The sequence below is a fragment of the Muntiacus reevesi genome, chromosome 22 (assembly GCF_963930625.1).
Source record: "Muntiacus reevesi chromosome 22, mMunRee1.1, whole genome shotgun sequence".
Lineage (NCBI taxonomy): Eukaryota > Metazoa > Chordata > Mammalia > Artiodactyla > Cervidae > Muntiacus > Muntiacus reevesi.
Window position 1 is genome coordinate 31,061,265 of NC_089270.1, and position 24,910 is coordinate 31,086,174.

Here is a 24,910-nt window from a genome sequence, read left to right on the forward strand (position 1 = left end):
TACATCACGTGAAATACCAGTCTAGATAAGTTACAAACTGGACTCAAAACTGCCAGGAGAAATATCAGCAACCTCAGGTATGCAATGATACCACTTTAATAGCAGAAAGCAAAGAGAAACTAAAGAGCACCTTGATGAAAGTGAAAGAGGAGAGTGAAAAAGCTGGCTTAAAACTCAGCATTCAAAAAACTGAAATCATGATATCTGACTCCATCACTTCATGGCAAGTAGAAGGAGGGACAGTAGAAACAGTGACAGATTTTCTTTTCTTCAGCTCCGAAATCAATACGGTGACTGCAGACATGAAATTAAAAGATGTTTATTTCTTGGAAGAAAAGCTATGACAAACCTAGACTGTGTATTAAAATTGAGACATCACTTTGCCAACAGAGGTTTGTATAATCAAATCTATGACTTTTCCAATAGTCATGTATGGATATGAGAGTTGGACCATGCATAAGGAAGGCTGAGCAGCAAAGAGCTGATACTTTCGAATTGTGGTACTAGAGAAGACTCTTGAGGGTCTTTTGAACAGCAAGGAGATCAAATCAGTCAATTCTAAATGAAATTAACCCTGAATACTCACTGGAAGGACTAATGCTGAAGCTGAAGCTCCAATATTTTAGCCATTTGATGCCAAGAACTGACTCACTGGAAAAAAAAAAAAAAAAAAAAAAAAAAAAAACCTGATACTGGGACCTTCCAGGTAACAAAGTGGTGAAGAATCTGTCTGCCAAGGCAGGAGACCCAAGAGACAGCGATTTGATCATTAGGTGCCGAAGATTGCCTGGAGAAGGAAATGGCAACCCACTCCAGTATTCTTGCTTAGAAAATTCTATGGACAGAAGAGCCTGGTGGGCTACAGTCTGTGGGGTTGCAAAGAGTTGGACACGACTGAGTGACTGAACACACACACACACACACACACACACTGATGCTGGAAAAGACTGAGGGCAGGAGAAGGGCACGACAGAGGGTGAGATGGTTGCATGGCATCACCGACTCGATGGAGGTGAGTTTGAGCAAATTCCAGGAGATACTGAAGGACAGGGAAGCCTAGCATGCTGCAGTTCACAGGGTTACAAAGATTCGGACACAACTTAGTGACTGGACAACAGCAACAATAATGAAATATAACCTACAAAAATCCTGGTTTGTTGTATTCTACATCTAAAACTAATGCATAATTGTAAATTGACTACACTTAAAGACTGATAAATCAGTGGATAGCTAGATAGAGGATAGACAGATACACTTATGTTACAAACCAAAGGGCTTCTAAATCATTGCCTCTGGGCCGTATCTTGGCAGCAGCCATCTGTGGTTCTACTGGTGAAGTTAAATGTATACAACACAAAATTTGCCCTTTTAACCATTATAAATTATATAGTTCAGTTAATAAGTTTACATGATATGTAACTATCATCTCTAGCTAGATGAAGAGTATTTTCATCTCCCCAAAGAAACTACATACCCATCAAATAGCTACTTCCCGTTTATTCACTCCTCAGCCCTAGCAAATTGCCATCTACCTCCTGCTGCATGTATTAAGGCAGCAGAATCTTGAGAAATTTCAGAACACTTTGCATCTCCCATTTTTCAAATGCCAACATGACATATTTATGGACAAGCTCTTATATGAAGTAAGAATAACTAGTGGAAATTATGCTTTAAAACAACTAAAGTGTCTGGAAATTCACTTAACAGCATCAAAACAAATAGCCCACTCAAAAAATGGTCAGAAGATCTGAATAGATTCAGAATAGAAATCTGAATTTCTCCAAAGACATATAGATGGCCAATAGGCATATGAATGTTCAACATTGCTAGTTATTAGAGAAATGCAAATCAAAACTACAGTGACATATCACCTCACACTCACCACTCTCATCAAAAAGAATCATAAATAAAAAATGCTGGCAAGGGTGCACAAAGAAGGGAACCCTGCTACACTGTTGGTGGGAATGTAAATTGGTATAGCCACTATGGAAAACAGTATGGAGGTTCCTTAAAGAACTAAAAATAGACTTGCCATATGACTCTGCAATCCCATTCCTGGTATATATCCAAAGAAAAACATAATCAAAAACAAAAACAAAAAAACAAAAAAACGCATGCACCCCAATGTTCATTGCAGCACTGTTTACGATAGCCAAGACATGGAAGCAACATAAATGTCCATCAACAGAAGAATAGATAAAGAAGACATACATATATTCAATGCAATATTACTCAGCCATTAAAAAGAATGATATGAATCCATTTGCAGCAACATTAATGAACCTAGAGAATGTCATACTAAGTGAATTAAGTGAGCTCAAGAAGGAGAAATATCATATGACATCTCTTATATGTGGATTATAAAAAGAAATTATACAAATGAATTTGCAAAATAGAAAGAGACTGACAGAAAATGAACTTATGATTGCTGAGGGAAGGAGATAGTTAGAGAGTTTGGGAAGGTCATGTACACACTGCTATATCCAGAGTGAATAAGTGACAAGGACCTATTCGATAGTACATGGAACTCTACTCAATGTGGCAACCTGGATGGGATGGGGATTTAGGGGAGGATGGATACATCTATATGTATGGCTGAGTCCTACAGCTGTTCATCTGAAACTACCACAACTTTGTTAATTGGCAATACCCCCAATACAACATAAAAAGTTTAAAGTTTGAAAAAAAAAAGTACCAATAATAATAAAATGTATAGAGATTTCTTGAAGACACAATAAATAAATACACATTTATTCCAGAAAAGTATACTAACAGCAAAATCACTGAAAGTCTATGCCATTTAAACCCCAAACTGCTCCCTCTTTCACTGTCCATCAGAAAAATAGATTCCACCCTAAGTAGGTTCAGAAAGAACACAGAGTTCTCACTTCCTACAGTTCTTTTGACTGCTATGGTATCTTCTTAGAAGAGTCAAGTCATTTGAATTTCTCACACATACACATCCCAGCTGTATCTTACAGAGGCAAAGTTCCAGACAAGTGTGATCAGCAAGGTCCTCCCATCTTCCACCCAGTCAGATTCATAGGGCAAAGGTTCTCTTTAGGCAAAACATATTGAGAATACAGAATTCCAAATAGTCATTTCCCCAGCTTATTCATAGCATGGAGGTTCCAGGACAAAAGAGGCAGACTAAAAGTAGATACTACTGTTTACACCTAAAAGAAGGATGTCACAGAGAGAGAGAGGTGTGCCACTATCCATATCCCCAGTTCTGAAGTCAGTGTTCAGGGAGTTTGACCAGAGGGAGACATAAAACATAAAACACAGAGCTCCAAGCTATTCTCAAGACACTCATTTTATTTGAATCAGATTGTGGGCAGGAAGGTCAAGCCTATGATTGCCCACAAGTTATGAAAGATTTGTTGGTAAACAGTTCAGAGGAAGCTAATTGTTTCATGACAGACACAAGCTAAACCACTGGCATGCTAGTTATCAGAGAAAAACAAAGAAAGACACAGCTAAGAATAGTCTTCCTGAGGTCACAACAGACCTCAAACATTGACTTCCAAAAACATCCTTGCAAATGAAAATGAACTTCTGGAAGTCAGGTTCTGGAGCAACTTATGCTCCCAAGATATTAACATAACCTATAGCACAATCAGTCAACAGTTGATGAAAGTTAGCAGTTAAAAAAAAAAAAAAGGAAACAGTCAAAAGGAATCCCCTACTAAAACTACTGTCAGCCCAGGGAATGTGAATATACCCAAGACTGCACCCCCCAAATAGCTCCCAACAGAGGCTTCACATTGTAGGAGAAAGAGACTTCACTAAAATAGTCCATTTAGTTATTGCACAAATAATAGTAATAATTAATGGAACTGGAAAGGACCAGTATCCAGAGTTGCTATACTCATTATCTAAATGTCAGAGCTTAACAAAAATTTCACAGTATATATAAACAGGGAAATGTGACCTACATGGGGGGAAAAGCAATAGAAACTGTCTCTGAGAGGTACTAATAGTTCTAACAGGTAAAAACTTCATACGAGCTATCACAAATTGTGTTCAATGACTCAAAAGGAATTGTTAAAAAGACAAAACAGTCAAATAAAATGAGAAGCTAAATAAGTAAGTATGTATAAATATATACATATACATATATATAAATGATCATAAGAGAGCATTGTGAATCATTATATTCTAAAAAACTGTAGAACTTAGAAGGAATAGGTAAATTCCTAAAAACATACAATGCGTCTTCTGTAAAACAAGCTTAAAGAAGTAAAGAAAGTTATAAAAACAATGTCCCATTGACAGAGTCTACAAGTAAGAGACAGAAATCATATTTTTCAAAAGTACCAAATGAAAATTTGAGTTGAAAGTTAAAATAATTGAAAAAATTCACCAGAGGCAGTTAGTTGTAGATTTGAAGCAGCATATGAAAAATTCAGCCAACTTAAGATAGAGCAGTAAGGTAATATAATCAAAAAAACAGAGATAAAAATGAATAGGAAAGTGAACAGAGGGATAGCAAATTGTGAATACAATTAAACACACTATCAAACACAATTAAACACACTAACATATGCAAAATAGGAGTGCCATAAGAAAAATGAGTAAAGCAAAATATTCAAAAATATAATGCTGGAAAATATCCTAAATATGATGGCAAATATTAATCTATACAGTCCAGTATTTCAATCAGTTCAAAGTAGGATAAACATAGGAGAGCCATACATAGACACTAGTAAAATACTGAAAGCTAAAGACAGAAAATCTTAAAGTACTAAGAGAAAATAATACATCCACACAAGTGAACTGCAATAAGATATTACTTATATTTCATCAGAAAGGATGGATGCCCTATGGCAGTGAGATGACATATTCAAAGTGCCGAAAGACAAAACTGTCAGTCAAAACTTCTACGTCAACAAAGCTATCTTTCAAAAATGAGGACAAAATACAGATAATCCTCTGGTCCTCATGCCTTCCCCTGCCCCCGACAAAAAATAAAAATAAAAAAGACTCCATTGCTGGGTAAATCTGCCTTACAGGAAAAACTTGAGGGAGTTCTTCAGGCTGAGGGCGGTAAAGTGAAGTGAAGTGATGGTAAAGTGGCTCAGTCGTGTCTGACTCTTTGTGACCCTGTGAACTGTAGTCTAGCAGGGTGCTCCGTCCATGGGATTCTCCAGGCAAGAATACTGGAGTGGGCTGTCATTTTCTCCAGGAGATCTTCCCGACCCAGGGATCAAACCTGGGTCTCCCACATTGCAGGCAGATACTTTACCCTCTAAGCCACTAGGGAAGCCCTGGTAAAAGACGATAAAACCAGTCTGCAATCCTCATGATAAACCAAAGAGCACTGGTAAAGATAAGAAATTTTGTAAGACAGTACAAGCACATATTTCTTCTCTTTCTTTTCTTAACAAATATAAAAAAGCAAGCATGTAAATCATGTACATAGTTGTATTGTTAGACATATGATGTATAATTAATATATTTGTCAAAAGCAAGATAAAGTAGGTGGTGATAACAAGCTGTATTAAAGAAAAGAATGATGCTACATGATAACATGAATACATGGAAACAAACATAGAAAATAAGAATAGGTAACTAAAAAGGTTATCATAACCACTGAAATAATATATACTTATTCTCATTTTACCTTATTTTGCCTTAAAAAAGGATAAAATTATGTAAATTCTAGTATACAATACATACACTAGTATATAATTACATGTATGAATATAGCATGTATAACAATGACAGCACAAAAGTTTCCAGTAGAATAGAGCTTTTAGGAGCATTTTTTTCAGTATTGAGAAAGAATTAAGTTAGTATAAAACTAATAAAAATTCTGATAGTTTATCATGTATGTATAATAAACCATAGAACAATACAAAAATAATTTAAAATCATTAAATGAATTGAGATGTTGTGCTAGTAAGTATTCATTTGATGCAAAAGAAAGACATTAAAAAAAAAGAGCCTGAGCAAATAAAATGACATGCAGATAAAAGTAAAATGACAGATATAAATCCAACAGTAACAATATTAACACAAAATGTAAATAAATTAAAAATTCAATCAAAAGACATGTATTAAAGATTGTAATGAAAATATTCAACTATGCTACTTAAAGATACAGTATAAATTCAAAGATACAAATAGGTGGAAATAAAAGAATATAGTAGGATATATATCATATGAACAACACCATTAAAAAAATCTGGAATGACTATATTAATATCAGCCACATAAACTTAAAAATGTTACAATAGATGAAGAGACATATTTTATTATAAAAGTGAGACTCTATCAGTGTGAATATATATCAGTTATAAAGACACACGTACCTAGCATCGAGACCAAAACACATGAAGCAAAAGCAGGTGAAAATTAAAGGAGAAACAATTCAACATTAATACTGGAACATTTTACTCACTTACATTTAATAATAGATAGAAAACTAGGCAGAAGATCAACAAAGGAAACAGAATTCCATAACACTATAAACCAATTAGATTTTAAGAGACATCTATAGAATACCCCATTGTAAAAAGAATAAAATACACAACCTACTCAAGTGCACATAAATATTTCCCAAGATACACTACCACTAGTGAATTTTTTAAGTCTCAATAAATTTTAGAAACTCAAATTATGAGATGAATGGCCTCTGGCCACAATGCAATAACAATTAAAAATTTACAAATAAATTGAGAAATTCACAAATACATGGAAATTCAGTTCAGTTCAGTTCAGTCGCTCAGTCATGACTGACTCTTTGCGACCCCATGAATTGCAACATGCCAGGCCTCCCTGTCCATCACCAACTCCCCGAGTTTACCCAAATTCATGCACATCAAGTCGGTGATGCCATCCAGCCATCTCATCCTCTGTCGTCCCCTTCTCCTCCTGCCCCCAATCCCTCCCAGCATGAGGGTATTTTCCAATGAGTCAACTCTTAGCATGAGGTGGCCAAAGTATTGGAGTTTCAGCCTCAGCATCAGTCCTTCCAATGAACACCCAGGACTGAACTCCTTTAGGATTATTCAGAAAAAGCATCACAGATGAAAGCAAAAGAAAAATTAGAAAATAATTTAAGAAAGAAAATGAAAAACAAAAATTATGAGAATACACTGTTAAGAGGGTTGTTTAAAACCTAAACATCTACATTAAAAAAATAAATATTTCAAATCAATAGCTGTCGAGACTGGCTTGACAAGCAGGGTTTCTGAAAGTGCAATACTGCGAGAGAATGGGAAACGAGACAGGAGAATTCAGAGAAAAGCGAGGATCAGGGGACCAACCCCACTCCAAGGTGAAGGTGCCGAAACTGAATCCAAGCCAGCTTTATTATACTTTCAGCCGTGAATGAAAGAATATGCGGGGAGTTAAACTATAACTCATGTGGCTTTCAGGGTCAAAGAATAAAACGATCATTAACCATTGAGTAATTAGGAAACAGTAATCGATAACAAATCAGTAAGTAAGACTAATAATATTCTTATCTATAGATTTTCCACCAGATACGTAAAACATGTGACTCTGAGATGCCAGTTGAGAAACAGTCTGTGGTCGGTTTTCCGACCCCAGGATCATATCTTGTTTTCAAGATTATGAGCTATTCCCTCTGGACTGGTTCCAAGAGTCTCATACCCTTAGAGCATCCAGTTAGTTCATCAATAATTATAAATTTCTTTTGTGGCCCTTGCCGGGGTCTGCTTTTCTTTTATTCTTCCTGTCTCTTACAAATAGCCTAAATTTATACCTTAAGAAATCAGAGTATGGAGAAAGACAGGTTCCAGTTCAAGATGGTGTTTAGGAGCCTAAATTGCCAGTCTAACCCAGAAAAATTCATACTCTTTTGCAGGAATGTTTCTTGAAGTTGATGTTATGTCAAAGAATAAATTATGCCAAAGAGTATTCTGTTTATGTTTTCCTCTAAGATTTTCCTCTAAGTGTCCAGTCTTACATTTAGATCTTTAATTCATTTTGAGTTTATTTTTGTGTATGGTGAGAGAGTGTTCTAATTTCATTTTTTTCATATTTAGCTGTCCAGTCTTCCCAGCACCACTTATTGAAGGGACTGTCTTTTCTCCACTGTATATTCTTGCCTCCGTTGTCATGGGTTAGATGAACATAGGGTACATGAGTTTATTTCTTGACTTTCTAGGACACAGTTCACAGAGGTTTTTTTCATTCTTTTCTCTTTGTGTGTGCCTAGTCGTTCAGTTGTGTCTGACTCTTTGCAACCCCATGGACTGTAGCACCCCAGGCTCCTCTGTCCATGGGAATTCTCCAGGCAAGACTGGAGTGGATTGCAATGCCCTCCTCCAGGAGATCTTCCTGACCCAGGAATCGAACTGAGGTCTCCTGCATTGCAGGCAGCTTCTTTACCAGCTAAGCTACCAGGGAAGCCCTTTTCTTTCTATCAACTGGATAATACCAAGACATCTGTTTTCAAATTTGAAGATTCTTTCTTGTGCTTGATTGAGCCTATTGTTGAATTTCAATATCAATTACATTTTTAATTTAATTCATTTATTCTTTAGTTACAGAATTTCTGTTTAGTTGCTTTTATAATTTCTTTTTTGCTTATCAACTACTTGTTTTGTTCAGGCGCTGTTTTTCCTGATATTATTGAATTATGTATGTCCCCTTTAATCTCACTGAACTTTCTAAAAATAATTATTTTGAATTACTTCCTGGCAACTCATAGATTTTCATTTTTGGGGGATCAGTTACTAAAATTATTGTGTTCCTTTGGTAACGCAATAATTGTCTTGCAGTGCCCAGAGGGAACTGTCACATTTCTAGCCTTTTGGGGCTCACTTTATTGGCATAAGTCTTTCACCTGAAGTTGGCTGTGAGATAAATGAATGAATAAGTTGTCATATCTTTATTCCTGGGAGTACGTGGCTGCATAATCTCTGTGTGGCAATCCTACAGATCAGCATCTGTGAGGACTGCATGGGTCTTCAGTGACCGAGGCTAGAGAGCTAGTTCTTGATGGTTGCAGAAGTAATTAAAGCTTTTGGGGCCCTTGGCAGTGAAGTCTGATGGCGTCCTCCTGCTGGGGATCTCCAGCTTGGTCCATGACACATAGTCGTAACTGAGAGGATCCTCCTTGGCACCAGGCACAGTGTAGTGGGACTGAGAGGGGCAGTGAAGCAAAGGTCCTGAAATTATGTTCCTGTAACTACTACACTGCCTTGGCCCTGACGTGCCAGAGTACATGCTGGAGCAGTGGTGTCAGCATCTAAGGTACAAGCACGTGCAGATTTGAGACAGGACTTAGGTCTATGGCTGATTTGCTTCAGTGGCTTGCAAAGGGAAGGGGTGCATGCAGCAGCGGTAAAGGGCCTGAGGTGACAGAGCACAGTAGTGGCTTAGGCCCAAGGGACTGAACGTTATAACAGCCCAGCCTGACGACGGTGCATCAAAATTCCAACACTTACCCCAGGGGAAGTCTCAGAGCAGCATGATCCAGTGATGGCATGTTAAAGTCAATGTCAGGACCCAGGGGCTGTGGTACAGAAAAGTGGCCCCGGTGACAGTCGGTCAAGCCCTGACTTAGAACCCAACAAGGGGGTTTAGAACAGCCTGGGTAATGGCCAAAGACATGACCGCAAGTACAAGATGAGGTCTACAGCTGTAGCAGCATGGCCCCAGTTATATGGTGGTGGTTTAGTCATCCTGTTGTGTCCGACTCTTGTGACCCCTTGGATTATAGCCCGCCAGGCTCCTCTGTCCATGGGATTTCCCAGGCAAGAATAGTGGAGAAGTTTGCCATGTCGCTCTCCAGGGGATCTTCCCAACCCAGGGATCGATCCTGTCTCCCGCTTTGCAGATGGATTCTTTACCGACTGAGCTGCCAGGGAAGCCCAACCCCAGTTACAGCAGGAAAAGAGCTGACTTGGAACCTGGGGGCAGGGTGCAGTTCAGCAGCTCATCTCATATAGACCACAAGGCTTGTGGCATCCCAATCAGAGAAAGCCAGGCACAGGATTGACAGGCCCCAAGGGTCAGGTCCCACCACAGGGACCGTTCCAGTCTCAGGAAAGACGCAACAGCAGACTCGGCAGCTCTGTGGCTGGAATCAGAGTTGGTGAAGACTGTGGAAGTCCTCAGTAACAAAGGCTGTAAACACCTATGATAGTGAGGCTTGCTGGTCTTTTCTGGCCCTATTCTTCCCCATGGAGGGAACTTACTCTGACGGAATCTCTGCTGGTGCCAAGGTGTTCTGAGCTCTGTGTCCTCAATCACTCAGTTATGTCCAACTTGGTGCGACCCCACAGACTATATCCTACAAGGCTCCTCTGCCCATGGACTTTTCCAGTCAAAAATATTGGAGTAGTTTGCCATTTTCTACTCCAGGGGATCTTCCCAAACATGGATCGAACCCACGTCTCTTGGTTCCCCTGCATTGGCAGATCGGTTCTTTATACCACTGAGCCACTTGAAAATGAAAGTAGCTCAGTCATGTCCAACTATTTGTGACCCCATGTACTATATAGTCCATGAAATTCTCCAGGCTAGAATACCTTATTCTGGCCATTCCCTTCTCCAGGGACCTTCCCAACTCAGGGATTGAACCCAGGTCTTCCACACTGCAGGTGGATTCTTTACTGAGCAACCTAGGAAGTCCCAATTCTACACTTGATCTTAGCCAAAAGACACAGAATCTCTGAACTGGAGGAGGGGATAATGCAAGTAAAATCAGTCCCACGTTTTCTATATGACCATTCTCAGTTTTCAATCATGCCAGGTTTCCATTGCTTCTTCATTATAGTCCAGAGCTTTCCCAACATATGGTTCACTGGTTTGCAGTTGTTTATTTATAGTTTTTGCTATTTCTTTGTGGGAGATACAAGTGTTGAAACCTTCAAATGTCTATCTTGCTGTGTGTGTGCATGCTAAGTTGCTTCAGTAACGTTTGACTCTTTGCAACCCTACGGACTGTGACCCATCTATCTTATTGATGTCACCTTAACTCTAACTCTGCTTGAAGTAGACTGCAGACATTCACCTGCTACAGTTTTCAGGCTAGTCTTGTCTCTTACATAACATAGTGGATTTGCATGTGTAAACTCATCAACTTTTAGATCAGTGGCAGCGCTGACAATACTGAACGCACTGTATAACCTAGAAGTGTTTTACTCTTTGCCCTTTCACTTGCTATCCACTTCTGCTGACAATTAATATAATGTCCTTATTTGAGTTGTATTATATTATAAATATATAAACTCCCATATTATAGATCAGGAGTTATAGTTTAACTTCCTGATTGATTTCTCCTTTTATATATGCATGAGCACTGGTGAAAAGATGCAGTAATATTTACAGGAGCAAAATGTCTATGAAGTGGCTCTAATTTCTGGTACTGCTACAGATGACTTGCTACTTTAACTCTAGAAGTTGTGGAAAGGTGCTGGTGTGGCCAATGGAATACAGTCACTGAATGAATATGAAAACAGTTCTGGATGAACTTGTCAGGAGGTGTCATGAGGTGACTGTTCTGACACTTCCACTCTTGTTGATCCCAATGAATCATCTCCTATTAAATATGAGACTTTTCCTTTGGCTAGAGAAGCCTGGCAGGTTGCAGTCCATGGGTCCCAAAGAGTCAGACATGACTGAGTAACAGCACAGCACACAGCACATTGTAAGAATTTTATCAAGCATTTGGTCAGCACGTGGACATATCTGGCAAAAGATTTGTTTTGGACACATTTTTCATTAGTAAGAAGTTTATACTGGGAATTTTTTGATGTTTTTAAGGATCTCTGTAAAGATGTTGTTTCTATAAATGACTTATGACAAAACACAGGAATCAGGTTTGATGTTGTTCTTGCAGATGCCGTTGGATCCTGTGGTGAGCTGCTCTCTGAGATACCTAAAGTACCTTTATTTGTACAATCCCTGCTTCTCGCCTGGTGATTCAATTGAAAAGATTAGTGGAAAACTTCCATTCTTACCATCCTATGTACCTGTTATGTTGTCTGAATTAAGTGATAATATGACACTCATGGAGAGGGTCAAAAATATATGTACTTTATTTTGATTTTTGGTTCCAAATGTCTAATGAGAACACATGGAGTAAGTTTTACAGTGAAATAGTAGGTAAGTCATGTTTTTAGTTGGCAGCATGAAATCTTATTTTTTCTAGTTCGTTTGAAGGTGAATTCACATAAAGTCACATGAATTTGTCTTCTCTAAGTGAAATGAGGAAATTAAAATATAAAATGATTCAGCAAACTCATAAATATTATGGAAACTTTTATGGAATACTGCAAATAGAACTCTGTGTTCCATTACTAGCATAGAACACTCCAGGAAGTCATAAACCACAATTTTAAGGATTAAGACTTCTCCAGAAGATTATATATCTACCTTACTAAGCTTCCTTTTTTAATTTAGAAAGCATCACTAGAAACCTCGTAAAATTTTTGATTAATGAAGACATGTATATTGAAGAGTTACACACATATTTGTAGCAATAGTATCCAGGTAACTTAGAAACTGTTCCAACTTGTGTAGCTCAGTTTTCTTATTATATTACACTATATTATATATTATGGGCTCCCAAGATGGTACTAGTGGTAAAGAACCTTAATGAAGGAGAGTTAAGAGACATGGATTCAATCCCTAGGTCAGGAAGATCCCCTGGAGGAGGGCATGACAGGGTTCAGCAAACACATTACTATTACGTAAAAATTTATGGAATACTGAAAGTAGAACCCTGTGTTCCATTCTAGTATAGAGCATTCCAGGAAGTTATAAACCACAATTTGAAGGATTAAGACTTCTCCAAGCACTTATATATCTGCCTTACTAAACTTCAGCATCTACCTTACTAATACTCCAATATTCTTGCCTAGAGAATCCCATGGACAGAGGAGCCTAGAGAACTACTAGGTCCACAAGCTCACGGAGAGTCAGACATGACAGAAGTGATTTAGCATGCATGCATGCATATTGCATTTTATACATGCACATACATATTTGCTTTATTAAAAAACAGACACTTTGAAACATCTTTGGCCAAAACATTCCAAGCCTTTTTCCAAAAATTACCTAATATATGCATGTGACAAGATAGTCACTTTATCAAAGATTTGTTTTTGTTTTTCCTTTCAGGAAGACCCAGTACAACATTTGAGCTAATGGGGAAAGCTGAAACATGACTCATCATGACATCTATTGGAATTTAGTATTTCCTCTCTCAGTGCTACCAAATTTCAAATTTATTGGAGGCCTCCTCTGCAAACCTGCCAAATCTCTTCCTTTCTGGATTTATTTTTCCACTGATCTCCAGTAGCATATTGGGCACCTACAAACCTGTGGAGTTCATCTTTCAGTGTCCTATCTTTTTGCCTTTTCATACTGTTCATGGGGTTCTCAAGGCAAGAATACTGAAGTGGTTTTCCATTCCCTTCTCCAATGGACCACATTTTGTCAGAACTTTCCACCGTGATTCATCCATCTTGAGCCATCCTACACAGCATGGCTCATAGTTTCATTGAGTTAGGTAAGTAATAAAGTATTACTTAGCTTTCAGAAGAAAATTCTGACACACCACACAATAGTGATGAATTTTACTCTAAGTGAAATAAACTAGTCCAGAAAGACAAGTACTATAAAAGTCCAAAGTATCCAGTCTAGTTAAATTCGTAGAAACATAAAGCAGAGTGATGGCTGCCAGAGGCTGAGGAAAGAGGAAAATGTAGTTTCTTAATGACATAGTCTTCCATTTTTGCCAGATGAAAAAGTTCTGGTGATTGGTTGCACTATATGAATACACTTAATACTACTGAACCATACCTTTAGGAATGATTAAGATGGCAACATCTTTTAAAAAGCTACTATTCTAATAATTCCAGAATATATCCGATGTTCTCTCTTTAGGTGTTTGGAGCAACTTTTCAATATGTTAGCTATGCTGTTGCTCCTTTGTGATGAAGTGTCTTGCTGATCTTGTTTGTGACGCCAGTTTTCTCACCATTCACAGTGTTCACAGTGTTCGCTGAACCCAGGGTAGGCAAGGCACAAGCGAAGAGGCTAGAAGGAGGCTCAAGGAGCCACAGGAACTGCAGACAGGGTTATTCTCTCCTGACTGGCACGGCAGCCATGAAACAGCTTCTCTCCTGACTGATGAAACATCTGTACCAGCAGCCATAACATAACCATAACCTAGCCATAACATAATCTCATGTGACGTAACCATGGGTCACGCCAATGTACCCCCCGTGCAGCAGCAGCCAGGGTGAAGCTCCTACAGGTCTACTGCACAAAGCAACCCGTGACCGGAAGTACCTCGGGATGTGCATGCGCAGTGCTACATCTGTTACAGCTCCCATCTGTTACATAGCTGTGCAAACTCATTGTTTACAGAACATGGGTGAGAGGGCCTGAGAGCATGGGGGGAGAGAGCCTGACTGGAGTCATCTTATTAATTTCCCCACAGGAAGCAAATTTTTTTTCCACAGGAAGTGAAAGAGTTTACCCAGAGCTCTGGAGAAAAAGATATTGTGGTGTTTTCTTTGGAGCCAGTGGTTATTAACAGAAGAAAGTGTCAATATGACTGCATCAGCTCTTGCCCAGGTTCCACACAAGGTAGGTAAAGTAATTTAAGAGTGGAAAAATATTTAATGAGTCACTTATATAATATAAAAGATGTGATTACAGACAATTTCCGCAACAGGTTCAGCTACTATGATAGCTCCAACTTATCTCAGATATTTATATAAACCAAAATATATATGACAAGGTCTACAGTGGTGTAATCACTCACCTAGGGCCAGATCCTGGAATGTGAAGTCAAGTGGGCCTTAGAGGGCATCACTACAAACAAAGCTAGTGGAAGTGATGGAATTCCAGTTGAGCTACTTCAAATCCTGAAAGATGATTCTGTGAAAGTGCTGCACTCAATATGCCAGCAAATTTGGAAAACTCAGCAGTGGCCATGGGACTGGAAAAGGTCAGTTTTCATTCCAGTACCAAAGAAAGGCGATCCAAAGAATGCTCAAACTACCGTACAATTGCACTCATCTCACACGCTAATAAAGTAATACTCAAAATTCTCCAGGCCAGGCTTCAGCAATACGTGAACCATGAACTTCCAGATGTTTAAGCTGGTTTTAGGAAAGGCAGAGGAAACAGAGATCAAATTGCCACATCCCCTGGATCATCAAAAAAGCAAGAGAGTTCCAGAAAAACATCTATTTCTGCTTTACTGACTATGCCAAAGCCTTTGACTGTGTGGATCACAATAAACTGTAGAAAATTCCAAAAGAGATGGGAATACCAGACCACCTGACCTGCCTCTTGAGAAACCTATATGCAGGTCAGGAAGCAACAGTTAGAACTGGACATGGAACAACAGGCTGGTTCCAAATAGGAAAAGGAGGATGTCAAGGCTGTATATTGTCACCCAGCTTATTTAACTTATATGCAGAGTACATTATGAGAAAGGCTGGGCTGGAGAAAGTACAAGCTGAAATCAAGAATTTCAGGAGAAATATCAATAATCTCAGATATGCAGAAGACACCACGCTTATAGCAGAAAGTGAAGAGGAACAAAAAGCCTCTTGATGAAAGTGAAAGAGGAGACTGAAACACGTGACTTAAAGCTCAACATTCAGAAAAACTAAGATCATGGCATCTGGTCCCATCACTTCATGGGAAATAGATGGGGAAACAGTGGAAACAGTGTCAGACTTTATTTATTGGGGCTCCAAAATCACTGCAGATGGTGATTGCAGCCATTAAATTAAAAGACGCTTAGTCCTTGGAAGGAAAGTTATGACCAACCTAGCATATTACAAAGCAGATGTGTTAACTTTGCCAACAAAGGTCCGCCTAGTCAAGGCTATGCTATTTCCAGTGGTCATGTATGGATGTGAGGATTGGACTATAAAGAAAGTTGAGCACCTAAGAATTGATGCTTTTGAACTGGGGTGTTGGAGAAGACTCTTGAGAGTCCTCTGGACTGCAAGGAGATCCAACCAGTCCATCCTAAAGCCGACCTGTCCTGGGTGTTCATTGGAAGGACTGATGCTGAGGCTGAAAATCCAATACTTTGGCCACCTCATGGGAAGAACTGACTCATTGGAAAAGACCCTGATGCTGGGAGGGATTGGGGGCAGGAGGAGAAGGGGACGAGAATGAGATGGCTGGGTGGCATCACTGAATCACTGCACATGATTTTGGGTTATCTCCGGGGATTGGTGAAGGACAGGGAGGCCTGGCGTGCTGCAATTCATGGAGTTGCAAAGAGTTGGACATGACTGAGTGACTGAACTACTGACTGACAGTAATTTAGAGTATCTTTTATTAACAATACTTTGGTTTAACATTATCAAAAAGTATTAAGAGATCCAATATGAATTTTTATATTATAATGGGATTGTGGGCAGGAAGATAAATCATCAAATTCTGCTTTGTCATTTGTCCTTTTCATTGAAGGACTCTTGAGGACACAGTAAACATACAAATTTTCTCAAGAGTTAAATTTTAACAGTAAGTGCAGTAGCACAAAGACATTGTGCAACAGTGATAAAAATCTGGAATGCATCGTGAAGATTGTGCTTGCCAGATAATCCTGGCCCCTTTCATTTCCCCTAAATTTTAAAGTAGCCCTATCAGTGTGCTTTGCAAGGTACTATTCAGAGAAAGGATGGTCAGGGTTCCCAAAGAGGCCTCCAGATCCCATCCAGACACAGTGACTTAGAGAAAGAGAAACATCAGTCTCCCTGGCGACTTGGTCCTCCCAAAGTCTGAATCAGGAAGATCAAAGAGAAGATGGGGTCCTGCCCTTAGGTAAACCCTGTGCATTGAAGGTCTGGCCTTTAATGGACTCTGCTTCTAACCTGTCACATTGCTCCTCCTGATTGAGGAGGGAGAGGGACTGTAAGAAGGAATCAAGCATATGGAAACTGGCATGGAAAAGATTCAGCAGCCTCTTTCTCCATCAAATAGATTGGTACCTTATTTTCTAATACATAAAATTCCCCTGGGGTCTTTGGGTATTTTGAACTACTTTTATAATTTGCTATCTTATTTGGTAATCTTCTCCTATTGACCTATGCTGTTTCTTTGCTGATAGAGTTACTTTACATTCCCAGAGCAAATAGAGGTTAAACACTATCAATTATAAATGAGAATTGATTGGGAATTCCAAAATCCATACCACACTTTTCCACTGGGTATAGAAACTACATGATTGTCACTGTCACTCCTTTGTGGTTCATTGTTAATGAGTTCATGATCAGCTCAATAAATTTTATTATCACAAAGTTGGAACTTTTTCAACAGCATTATTGATACTTAGAAATTGCAAAAAAAAAAATAAGCCTTCCCCACAAATGATAATTATTTCCAAATCAGGAAAGTTGGAAAAACTCTTGATTCATGTCAAAAATTACTAATTATTTTTTTCTTGTAGGCAATGCTTTACAATTTGTTATCTAAGCAGCTATACTTTTACTTTTCAGGTACTTTAATTAACTTATTGCTAATAAATTATAAATAAGATTGATTTCTTTTAAGTGGCTGATTCAGTTCAGTTCAGTTCAGTCACTCAGTCATGTCCAACTCTTTGCAACCCCATGGACTGCAGCTTGCCAGTCTTCCCTGTCCATCACCATCTCCCAAAGCTTGCTCACACTCATGTCCATCAAGTCAGTGATGCCATCTAGCCATCTCATCCTCTGTTGTCCCATTCTCCTCCTACCTTCAATTGTTTCTGGCATCAGACTCTTTTCCAATGAGTCAGTTCTTCACACCAGTTGGCCAAAGTATTGGAGTTTCAGCTTCAGCATCAGTCCTTCCAATGAATATTCAAGACTGATTTCCTTTAGGATTGACTGGTTTGATCTCCTTGCAATCCAAGGGACTCTCAAGAGTCTTCTCCAACACCACAGTTCAAAAGTATCAACTCTTTGGTGTTCAGCTTTCTTATAGTCCAACTCTCACATCTACACATGACTACTGGAAAAACCATAGCTTTGACTAGATGGACCTTGTCGGCAAAGTAATGTCTTCTGCTTTTTAATATCCTGTCTAAGTTGGTCATAGTTTTTCTTTCAAGGAGCAAATGTCTTTTTTAATTTCATGGCTATTATCACCATCTGCAGTGATTTTGGAGCCCAAAAAAGTAAAGTCTCTCCCTGTTTCCCCATCAATTTGTCATGAACTGATGGCACCAGATGCCATGAGCTTGGTTTTCTGAATGTTGAGTTTTAAGCCCAGTTTCTCACTCTTCTCTTTCACTTTCATCAAGAGGCTCTTTGGTTCGTCTCCACTTTATGCCATAAGGGAGGTGTCATCTGCATATCTGAGGTTATTGATGTTTCTCCTGGCAATCACTCTGCATATATGTTAAATAAGTAGGGTGACAATATACAGCCTTGATGTACTCCTTTCCCGATTTGGAAATAGTGGCTGATTACACATGTATTTCCCTTGTATATCAAAAAGATGTAAAAGACGTATATCAAAATCTATATTAATGAGTGGATATATAACTCTCTTCTATAACATAAGCCAGTAAATATCAATTTTGAAATTTAGGACTAGTATAAAAAGTAAAATTATAAAATATATAATAAACTTAAATTTTGTAAAACTTGTGAATTCTGACATTCTGTCAATGATGTGTTTAAACCTCTGAGTGTTGAGGACTGAAGGGGTATAAAAGTTAAGAAAATTAGAAAAAAATAAAATACAGAAATAAAGTATGCTGGTTATTAGAAATTTCCCACTGTCTTTTTGCTTTAGAATAAAGACCATCTACTACCATTTTAAAATATCTGAATTTGGCAATGAAACTATATTCGTCTATGCGATCATGTGTGAATGGTCATGATTATATTCCATAGCTGATTGAATATAGCAATAAGTATGTAAAATGTAAGTATTCCTACTGATGTCAGTCATTAGTAATTATCCTTGATTAAGATCACACATCCTGGCGTGTAATGAGGTACCATTACACGCCAGTCAGGATGGCTGCTATCCAAAAGTCTACAAGCAATAAATGCTGGAGAGGGTGTGGAGAAAAGGGAACCCTCTTACACTGTTGGTGGGAATGCAAACTAGTACAGCCACTATGGAAAACAGTGTGGAGATTTCTTAAGAAACTGGAAATAGAACTGCCATATGACCCAGCAATACCACTTCTGGGCATACACACCGAGGAAACCAGATCTGAAAGAGACACGTGCACCCCAATGTTCATCGCAGCACTGTTTATAATAGCCAGGACATGGAAGCAGCCTAGATGCCCATCAGCAGACGAATGGATAAAGAAGCTGTGGTACATATACACCATGGAATATTACTCAGCCATTAAAAAGAATTCATTTGAATCAGTTCTAACGAGATGGATGAAACTGGAGCCCATTATACAGAGTGAAGTAAGCCAGAAAGATAAAGAACATTACAGCATACTAACACATTTATATGGAATTTAGAAAGATGGTAATGATAACCCTATATGCAAAACAGAAAAAGAGACACAGAAGTACAGAACAGACTTTTGAACTCTGTGGGAGAAGGTGAGGGTGGAATGTTTCAAAAGAACAGCATGTATATTATCTATGGTGAAACAGATCACTAGCCCAGGTGAGATACATGAGACGAGTGCTCGGGCCTGGTGCACTGGGAGGACCCAGAGGAGTCGGGTGGAGAGGGAGGTGGGAGGGGGAATCGGGATGGGGAATACGTGTAACTCTATGGCTGATTCGTGTCAATGTATGACAAAAACCACTACAATATTGTAAAGTAATTAGCTTCCAACTAATAAAAAAAAAAAAAAACTGAAAAAAAAAGAACTATGTGGTTATGTATTGAAATTTATTATTTTATTGCAATAGTTGTACTAAAAAGATATGATTGAATTTAACGGTTTTTCACATGTAGAGTGTAGAAACAAGAACAATGAAAGTCTACTCATAGTATCAATAATACTTTGTAGATATTCAGAATTTTGTCTTCATTTTTCTATAAATTTTATAGCTTTTCCTTGCTATATAAATTGTTCAGTAATTGGAATTCTCTTGAAATATTCACCTTTTAATTTTATTTGTGAGACAACTAATAGTTCTTCATTTTTATTGCGCATCTAGCCTCAACATCACTTTTTACTTAAAGCCATGGCAAGACACTTGCTTTCATGCAGTTAAACTCATTTGCCTTTGGAGTGCTTGTGGAATTAGAAGTATAGCAACTGCTACATGCTTCCTTTTATAAAATTGAGATATTTGAAAAATCTTTAATTTCATGATCTAACTCACTTTTTGTCATCCACCTTTTATTCACCTATTAATTTCACTCCCATAATCAACCTTTGCTAATGGATATAAGTTCTCAACTGTATGTTAAGAAAATTATAGCCTGAACTCTAAAGGGACTTTTGAATTTTCATTCTCTCCAAAGCTACCTGAATATATTTATGATCTTATCTATATCAATATATATAGCTAAATCTATGTATATTTGTACTATTCAAGACACAGCACCACTTAGCTACTTGCAGATATGATGAAAAATTCAATGGGTTTGTTGAACACAGACTGAATTATTTACTATCATATTATAATATGGGCTTCCCTGGTAGCTCAGCTGGTAAAGAAACCGCCTGCAATGCAGGAGATCCCAGTTTGATTCCTGGATTGAGAAGATTTTCCTGGAAAAGGGATAGGCTACCCATTCCAGTATTCTTGGGCTTCCCTGGTGGCTCAGATGGTAAAGAATCTGCCTGCAACAAGGGAGACCTGGGTTCGATACCAGGTTGGGAGGATCCCCTGGAGAAGGAAACAGCTACCAGCAGGCCAGTACTCTGGCCTGGAGAATTCCATGGACAGAGGAGCCTGGTAGGCTAGAGTCCATGGGGTCCCAAAGAGTTGGACATGACTGATCAACTTTCACTTTCATATTATGTTATACCATAACCACACTTTAGATCAGCATTTATCATTCTTTTGTCTCTTTCCTCAGTAAGCTACTGTGTCGTCCCTCTCATAACACTTACATGTAAACATTCAATCCTTTATCATGACAGAAAACATTATAGACATTATTTTCTTTAAACCTAGGTCCATTATGACTGAAATAATCAGAAACAATGAACACAATATAAAAATCATGTAAATTTTGTAAAAAATTGGTGAATCAAATGAAGCAATCTGAAGGTAATGATGAAAACTATACATCAAGAAAGCAGTTTATAATCAAAATATCCAGGTGATGGAATGAGTCGTGTCTTGTTGGTCAACGGGATCGCCATCCACAACATATAAAAAAACATTCATCAGCCTTAGGCATAATTTATTTTAAAAAAGAAATATTGATGTTCAGGGAATTATAGGAAATTTTACCATATAGAACCCACCTATGTAATTGGCATATACTTAAAGAAAAGCAGAACTAACAGAAAAGTAAGAAGGTAGAACCATATGTTTCCATAGTAGAAAATGTTTTTAAATCAAGCATATAGGATTACACAATTTTCCTCAAATCTACATGGTGGCACTTTTAATAGACAAAGAGTTGGCAGTCACTGTGCAATAAGAAATACTACAAATCTCCAATGAAAAGTCTAGCAGTCCAATATGAAAATAAATGAAAAGTATGAACAGCAAATTCACAGAAGTGAAATGGCCAATGATATATAAAAGGTGACAGGGAAAATCTGGGAAATTGAAATTGTCAACAAGTAATATTCCTACAAATAATTTGTAGAACAAATAATCTGATAGGATTAATTTTGAGGGAGTATAATATGGAAATACCATTTAAATAAAATTTATGCACACTGTTTTATATTTTCTGTCATACAGAAAGAATTCCACATGTTCATAATCACATACTGAATATTTCCACTAGCATTTAAGTGGCTATCAATTTATGAACACATTTATCTACAACATAGGTATGAGTTATACAGCCATGAAAGAAAACAGGTAATTATGGGCAATATTGTTAAATACTCCCCATGTCACATTACAAAACAAATAAAAAGATCCAGAAATTCTAAAGAAAAATAAGCATGACACTCGTCTTTGGAAATAAAATTAAACATATGTTATATAAATATATGCAAATTTGTAGACCACAGAGGAAATTATCTTTAGAATGCATTGAATATCCAATAACTTCTAGATATTCAAGGTGGTTTTAGAAAAGACAAAGGAACCAGAGATCAAATTGCCAACATCTGCTGCATCATTAAAAAGCAAGAGAGTTCCAGAAAAACATCTATTTCTGTTTTATTGGCTATGCCAAGGCCTTTTACTGTGTGGATCACAATAAACTATGGGAAATTCTTCAAGAGATGGAAACACCAGACCACCTGACCTGACTCTTAAGAAACTTGTATGCAGGTCAGAAAGCAACACTTAGAACTGGACATGGAACAACAGACTGGTTCCAAATAGGAAAAGGAGTACGTCAAGCCTGTATATCGTCACCCTGCTTATATAACTTATAAGAGGAGTCCATCATGAGAAACGCTGGGCTGGATGAAGCTCAAGCTGGAATCAACATTGCTGGGAGAAATATCAATTACCTCAGATATGCAGATAATATCACCCTTATGGCAGAAGGTGAAGAAGAACTAAAGAGTCTCTTGATGAAAGTGAAAGAGGAGAGTGAAAAAGTTGGCTTAAAGTTCAACATTCAGAAGACTAAGATCATGGCATCTGGTCCCATCACTTCATGGGAAATAGATGGGGAAACAGTGGAAACAGTGGTTGACTTTATTTTTGGGGGCTCCAAAATCACTGCAGGTGGTCATTAAAAGACACCTACTCCTTGGAAAGAAAGTTATGACCACCTAGATACTATATTAAAAAGCAGAGATGTTACTTTGCCAACAAAGGTCCATCTAGTCGAAGCTATGGTTTTTCCAGTAGTCATGTATGGATGTGAGAGTTGGAATGTGAAGAAAGCTGAGCACCAAAGAATTGCTGCTTTTGAACTGGGGTGTTGGTGAAGACTCTTGAGAGTCCCCTGGAGTGCAAGGAGATCCAGCCAATCCATCTTAAAGGAGATCAGTCCTGAGTATTCATTGGAAGGACTGATGCTGAGGCTGAAACTCCAATACTTTGGCCACCTCATGTGAAGAATTGACTCATCGGATAAGACCCTGATGCTGGGAGGGATTGGGGGCAGGAGGAGAAGGGGATGACAGAGGATGAGATGGCTAGATGGCATCAAAGACTCGATGGACATGACTTTGGGTAAACTCTGGATGTTGGTGATGGACCAACTGGTGAGCTGCGATTCGAAGGGTTCCAAAGAGTCGGACACGACTGAGAGACTGAACCGAACTGAACTGAGCTGAACTGGACCGCAACACTGACTGACTGACAGTAGTTTAGAGTATCTTTTATTAACAATACTTTGGATTAACATTATCAAAATGGAAAATATTTAAGAGATACAGTATGAATTTTGATACTATAATGGGATTGTGGACAGGAAGATAAACCATCACATTCTGCTTTGTCATTTGTTCCTTCTCTTTGAAGGACTCTTGAGGACACAGTAAACATACAAATATTCTCAGGAGTTAAATTTTAACAGTAAGTGCAGTAGCACAAAGACATTCTGCAATACTGACAAAAGTCTGGAATGCATCATGCAGATTTTACTTGCTAGATAATCCTGGCCCCTTTCATTTTCCCTAAATTTTAAAGTAGCCCTATCAGTGTGCTTTGCAGGGTGCTATTTAGAGAAAGGATGGTCAGGGCTCCCCAAGAGACCTCCAGATCCCATCCAGACACAGTGACTTAGAGAAAGAGAAACATCAGTCTCCCTGGTGACTTGGTCCTCCCAAAGTCTGAATCAGGAAGATCAAAGAGAAGATGGGGTCCTGCCCTTAGGTAAATCCTGTGCATTGAAAGGTCTGGTCTTTAATGGACTCTGTTTCTAACCTGTCACATTGCTCCTCTTGATTGAGGAGGGAGAGGGACTGTAAGAAGGAATCAAGTATAAGGAAACTGGCATGGAAAAGATTCAGCAGCCTCTTTCTCCTTCAAATAGAGTGGTACCTTATTTTCTAATACATAAAATTCCCCTGGGGTCTTTGGATATTTTTGAAGTACTTTTATAATTTGCTATCTGATATTGTAGTCTTCTTCTAATAACCTATGTTGCTTCTTTGCTGACAGAATTACCTTACATTCCCAGAGCAAATAGAGGTTAAACACTATAAATTATAATCCAGTGTCTGAGAATTGATTAGAAATTCCAAAATCCATACCGAACTTCTGTACTAGGTATACAAACTACATGATTGCCACTGTCACTCCTTTGTGGTTCATTGTTAATGTGTTCATGGTCAGCTCAATAAATTTTATTATCACAAAGGTGGAACTTTTTCAACAGCCTCATTGACACTTATAAATTACAAAAAAAAAAAAAAAAAAAAAAAAAAAAAAGTCTTCCTTTATATACGTAAACTATATCCAAACCAGGAAAGTTGGAAACACTATTGATTCACTTCTAAAATTACTAGAAAAAAAATTACTAATTATTTTTTTCTTGTAAGTAATGCTTTATAATTTGTAATCTAAGACGCCATACTTTTCAGGTGAAGAGACGTGAAGTGAAGTCGCTCAGTCATGTCTGACTCTTTGCGACACCGTGGACTGTAACCTAACAGGCTCCTCCGTCCATGGGATTCTCCAGGCAAGAATACTGGAGTGGGTTACCATTTCCTTCTCCAGGGGATATTCCCGACCCAGGTATCGAGCCCGGGTCTCCCGCATTGGAGGCAGACACTTTAACCTCTGAGCCACCAGGGAAGCCCATATTTTTCAGGTAGCCTTTATTAATTTATTACTAATAAGTTATATATAAAATTTATTTCTCTTAAGTGGCTTTATTCAGTTCAGTTCAGTTCAGTCGCTCAGTCATGTCTGACTCTTTGTAACCC

The 24,910-nt window shown here is 38.2% G+C and overlaps 1 pseudogene; it reads left to right on the plus strand.

Moving 5' to 3' along the window:
* The window catches only part of LOC136152747 (UDP-glucuronosyltransferase 2B31-like), a 58,357-nt pseudogene that overhangs the window by 25,264 nt on the left and 8,183 nt on the right, over window positions 1-24,910 (plus strand).